The sequence below is a fragment of the Aegilops tauschii genome, chromosome 6 (genome assembly GCF_002575655.3).
Source record: "Aegilops tauschii subsp. strangulata cultivar AL8/78 chromosome 6, Aet v6.0, whole genome shotgun sequence".
NCBI lineage: Eukaryota > Viridiplantae > Streptophyta > Magnoliopsida > Poales > Poaceae > Aegilops > Aegilops tauschii.
In genome coordinates this window covers 448,097,049-448,103,435 of record NC_053040.3, presented here as the reverse complement: position 1 = coordinate 448,103,435, position 6,387 = coordinate 448,097,049, and positions in this window count along the sequence as shown.

The window sequence follows — 6,387 nt, the reverse complement described above, 5'->3', positions numbered from 1 at the left end:
AGAAGGATATACCTAAGACAGCTTTCACCACAAGGTACGGGCTGTATGAGTATACGGTTATGTCATTTGGATTGACTAACGCCCCTGCCAACTTCATGAGTATGATGAACAAAGTGTTCATGGAATTTTTTGATAAGTTTGTTGTGGTGTTCATTGATGATATTTTGGTATACTCTGAGAATGAAGAGGAACACAAGGAACATTTGCGTTTGCTTCTAGAGAAGCTCAGGGAACATCAGTTATATGCCAAGTTTAGCAAGTGTGAGTTTTGGTTGAAGGAAGTTGAATTTCTTGGACATGTTATATCAGGAGAAGATATAGCAGTAGATCCCACCAAGGTTCAGTCAGTCACTGAGTGGTTGGCACCCACCTCAGTTGGAGAGATCCGCAGTTTTCTTGGACTCACGGGATACTATCGGAGATTCATGGAGAATTTCTCCAAGATTGCGAAACCTATGATGGCATTGTTGAAGAAGGACACCAAGTTCCATTGGACTGAAGAATGTGAAGCAAGTTTCCAAGAGTTGAAGAAACGTCTGACTAGAGCCCCAGTGCTGATTCTGCCGGATATACGCAAGGATTTCCAAGTGTATTGCGACGCCTCTCGCTTAGGACTTGGAGGAGTATTCATGCACGACGGAAGATGTCGTGGAATTGTCACGGCAGATGTCCTAGTGTGAGGACTTAGTCGTGAGGCCAACGCATCTATGTGGTAGCTGTTGGGGAACGTAGTAATTTCAAAAATTTCCTACGCACACGCAAGATCATGGTGATGCATAGCAACGAGAGGGGAGAGTGTTTGTCCATGTACCCTCGTAGACCGAAAGCGGAAGCGTTATGACAACGTGGTTGATGTAGTCGTACGTCTTCACGATCCGACCGATCCAAGTATCGAACACACGGCACCTCCGAGTTCTGCACACGTTCAGCTCGATGACGTCCCTCGAACTCCGATCCAGCCGAGTGCTGAGGGAGAGTTTCGTCAGCACGACGGCGTGGTGACGATGATGATGTTCTACCGACGCAGGGCTTCGCCTAAGCACTGCTACAGTATTATCGAGGTGGACTATGGTGGAGGGGCACCGCACACAGCTAAAAGATCAAACGATCAATTGTTGTGTCTCCAAGGGGTGCCCCCCCTCCCCGTATATAAAGGAGTGGAGGAGGGGGAGGGCCGGCCCTCTCTATGGCGCGCCCTAGGAGGAGTCCTACTCCCACCGGGAGTAGGATTCCCCCCCTTCCAAGTAGTAGGAGTAGGAGTCAAGGAAAGGGGAAAGAGAAGAGAAGGAAGGAGGGGGCGCAGCCCCTCCCCCTAGTCCAATTCGGACTAGGCCTTGGGGGGCGCGCAGCCTCTCCTCTCTCTTTCCCCTAAAGCCCAATAAGGCCCATATACTCCCCGACGAATTCCCGTAACTCTCCGGTACTCCGAAAAATACCCGAATCACTCGGAACCTTTCCGATGTCCGAATATAGTCGTCCAATATATCTATCTTTACGTCTCGACCATTTCGAGACTCCTCGTCATGTCCCCGATCTCATCCGGGACTCCGAACTACCTTCGGTACATCAAAACACATAAACTCATAACATAACCGTCATCGAAACTTTAAGCATGCGAACCCTACGGGTTCGAGAACAATGTAGACATGACCGAGACACATCTCCGGTCAATAACCAATAGCGGAACCTGGATGCTCATATTGGCTCCCACATATTCTACGAAGATCTTTATCGGTCAAACCGCATAACAACATACATTGTTCCCTTTGTCATCGGTATGTTACTTGCCCGAGATTCGATCGTCGGTATCTCAATACCTAGTTCAATCTCGTTACCGGCAAGTCTCTTTACTCGTTCCGTAATACATCATCCCGCAACTAACTCATTAGTTACAATGCTTGCAAGGCTTATAGTGATGTGCATTACCGAGTGGGCCCAGAGATACCTCTCCGACAATCGGAGTGACAAATCCTAATCTCGAAATACGCCAACCCAACAAGTACCTTCGGAGACACCTGTAGAGCACCTTTACAATCACCCAGTTACGTTGTGACGTTTGGTAGCACACAAAGTGTTCCTCCGGTAAACGGGAGTTGCATAATCTCATAGTCATGGGAACATGTATAAGTCATGAAGAAAGCAATAGCAGAATACTAAACGATCGTGTCCTAAGCTAACGGAATGGGTCAGGTCAATCACATCATTCTCCTAATGATGTGATCCCGTTAATCAAATGACAACTCATGTCTATGTCTAGGAAACTTAACCATCTTTGATTCAACGAGCTAGTCAAGTAGAGGCATACTAGTGACACTCTTTTTGTCTATGTATTCACACATGTATCAAGTTTCCGGTTTATACAATTCTAGCATGAATAATAAACATTTATCATGAAATAAGGAAATAAATATAACTTTATTATTGCCTCTAGGGCATATTTCCTTCAGTCTCCCACTTGCACTAGAGTCAATAATCTAGTTCACATCGCCATGTGATTTAACACCAATAGTTCACATCACCATGTGATTAACACCCATAGTTCACATCGTTATGTGACCAACACTCAAAGGGTTTACTAGAGTCAATAATCTAGTTCACATCGCTATGTGATTCACACCCAAAGAGTACTAAGGTGTGATCATGTTTTCCTTGTGAGAGAAGTTTAGTCAACGGGTCTCCCACATTCAGATCCGTATGTATTTTGCAAATTTCTATGTCAACAATGCTCTGCATGGAGCTATTCTAGCTAATTGCTCCCACTTTCAATATGCATCCAGATTGAGACTTAGAGTCATCTGGATCAGTGTCAAAATTTGCATCGACGTAACCCTTTACGACGAACCTTTTTTCACCTCCATAATCGAGAAACATATCCTTATTCCACTAAGGATAATTTTGACCGCTATCTAGTGATCTACTCCTAGATCACTATTGTACTCCCTTTGCCAAACTCAGTGTAGGGTATACAATAGGTCTGGTACACAGCATGGCATACTTTATAGAACCTATGGCTGAGGCATAGGGAATGACTTTCATTCTCTCTCTATTTTCTGCCGTGGTCGGGCTTTGAGTCTTACTCAAATTTCACACCTTGTAACACAGGCAAGAACTATTTCTTTGACTGTTCCATTTTGAACTACTTCAAAATCTTGTCAAGGTACATACTCATTGAAAATCTTATCAAGCATCTTGATCTATCTCTATAGATCTTGATGCTCAATATGTAAGCAGCTTCACCGAGGTCTTTCTTTGCAGAACTCCTTTCAAATACTCCTTTATGCTTTCCAGAAAATTCTACATCATTTCTGATCAACAATATGTCATCTCCATATACTTTATCAGGAAGGCTGTAGTGCTCCCACTCACTTTCTTGTAAATACAGACTTCACCGCAAGTCTGTATAAAACTATATGCTTTGATCAACTTATCAAAGCGTATATTCCAACTTCGAGATGCTTGCACCAGTCCATAGATGGATCGCTGGAGCTTGCACACTTTGTTAGCATCCTTTGGATCGATAAAACCTTCAGGTTGCATCATATACAACTCTTCTTCCAGAAATCCATTCAGGAATGTACATCCATTTGCCAGATTTCATAAAATATGGCAATTTGCTAACATGATTCGGACAGACTTAAGCATCGCTACGAGTGAGAAGATCTCATCGTAGTCAACTCCTTGAACTTTGTCAAAACATTTTTCGACAAGTCTAGCTTTGTAGATAGTAACACTACTATCAGCGTCCGTCTTCCTCTTGAAGATCCATTTATTTTCTATGGCTTGCCGATCATCGGACAAGTCAACCAAAGTCCACACTTTGCTCTCATACATGGATCCCATCTCAGATTTCATGGCTTCAAGCCATTTTGCGGAATCTGGGCTCATCATCGCTTCCTCATAGTTCGTAGGTTCGTCATGGTCAAGTAACATGAGCTCCAGAACAGGATTACCGTACCACTCTGGTGCAGATCTCACTCTGGTTTACCTACGAGGTTCGGTAGTAACTTGATCTGAAGTTACATGATCATCATCATTAGCTTCCTCACTAATTGGTGTAGTAGTCACAGGAACAGATTTCTGTGATGAACTACTTTCCAATAAGGGAGCAGGTATAGTTACCTCATCAAGTTCTACTTTCCTCCTACTCACTTCTTTCGAGAGAAACTCCTTCTCTAGAAAGGATCCATTCTTAGCAACAAAGATCTTGCCTTCGGATCTGTGATAGAAGGTGTACCGAATATTTTGGGTATCCTATGAAGAAGCACTTCTCCGATTTGGGTTCAAGCTTATCAAGTTGAAACTTTTTCACATAAGCATCGTAGCCCCAAACTTTAAGAAACGGTAGCTTAGGTTTCTCGCCAAACCACAGTTCATACGGTGTCATCTCCACGGATTTAGATGGTGCCCTATTTAACGTGAATGTATCTGTCTCTAATGCATAAACCCCCAAAACGATAGTGGTAGATCGGTAAGAGACATCATAGATCGCACCATATCTAATAAAGTACGGTTACGACGTTCGGACACACCATTACATTGTGGTGTTCCAGGTGGCGTGAGTAGTGAAACTATTTCACATTGTTTTAACTGAAGGCCAAACTCGTAACTCAAATATTCGTCTCCGCGATCAAATCGTAGAAACTTCGTTTTCTTGTCACGATGATTTTCCACTTCACTCTGAAATTCTTTGAACTTTTCAAATGTTTCAGACTTATGTTTCATCAAGTAGATATACCCATATCTGCTCAAATCATCTGTGAAGGTCAGAAAATAATGATACCCGCCGCGAGCCTCAACACTCATCGGATCTTATACATCAGTATGTATTATTTCCAATAAGTCAGTCGCTCACTCCATTGTTTCGGAGAACGGAGTCTTAGTCATCTTGCCCATGAGGCATGGTTCGCAAGCATCAAATGATTCATAATCAAGTGATTCCAAAAGTCCATCAGCATGGAGTTTCTTCATGCGCTTTACACCAATATGACCTAAACGGCAGTGCCACAAATAAGTTGCACTATCATTATTAACTTTGCATCTTTTGGCTTCAATATTATGAAAATGTGTATCACCACGTTCGAGATCCAACAAACCATTTTCATTGGGTGTATGACCATAGAAGGTTTTATTCGTGTAAACAGAACAACAATTATTCTCTAACTTACATGAATAACCGTATTGCAATAAATATGACCTAATCATATTCATGCTTCAACGCAAACACTAAATAACATTTATTTTAGGTTCAACACTAATCCCGAAAGTATAGGGAGTGTGTGATGATGATCATATCAATCTTGGAACCACTTCCAATACACATCGTCACTTCACCCTTAACTAGTCTCTGTTCATTCTGCAACTCCCGTTTCGAGTTACTACTCTTAGCAACTGAACCAGTACCAAATCCCGAGGGGTTGCTATAAACACTAGTAAAGTACACGTCAATAACATGTATATCAAATATAGCTTTGTTCACTTTGCCATCCTTCTTATCCACCAAATATTTGGGGCAGTACCGCTTCCAGTGATCAGTCCCTTTGCAGTAGGAGCACTCAGTTTCAGGCTTAGGTCTAGACTTGGGCTTTTTCACTTGAGCAGCAACTTGCTTGCCGTTCTTCTTGAAGTTCCCCTTTCTTCCCTTTGTCCCTTTACTTGAAACTAGTGGTCTTTTTAACCATCAACACTTGATGCTCTTTCTTGATTTCTACCTTCGTCGATTTCAGCATTGCGAAGAGCTCGGGAATTACTTTCGTCATCCCTTGCATACTATAGTTCATCACAAAGTTCTACTAACTTGGTGATGGTGACTAGAGAATTCTGTCAATTACTATCTTATCTGGAAGATTAACTCCCACTTGATTCAAGCAATTGTAGTACCCAGACAATCTGAGCACATGCTCACTGGTTGAGCTATTCTCCTCCATCTTGTAGGCAAAGTAATGTCAGAGGTCTCATACCTCTCGACACGGGCATGAGTATGAAATACCAATTTCAACTCTTGGAACATCTTATATGCTCTGTGGCATTCAAAACATTTTTGAAGTCCCGGTTCTAAGCCGTAAAGCATGGTGCACTTAACTATCAAGTAGTCATCATACTGAGCTTTTGTCAAAACGTTCATAACGTCTGCATCTGCTCCTGCAATAGGTCTGTCGCCTAGAGGTGCATCAAGAACACAATTCTTCTGTGCAGCAATGAGGATAATCCTCAGATCACGGATCCAATCCGCATCATTGCTACTAACATCTTTCAACTTAGTTTTCTCTAGGAACATATCAAAAATAAAATAGGGAAGCAACAACGCGAGCTATTGATCTACAACATAGATATGCTAATACTATCAGGACTAAGTTCATAATAAATTAAAGTTCAATTAATCAAATTACT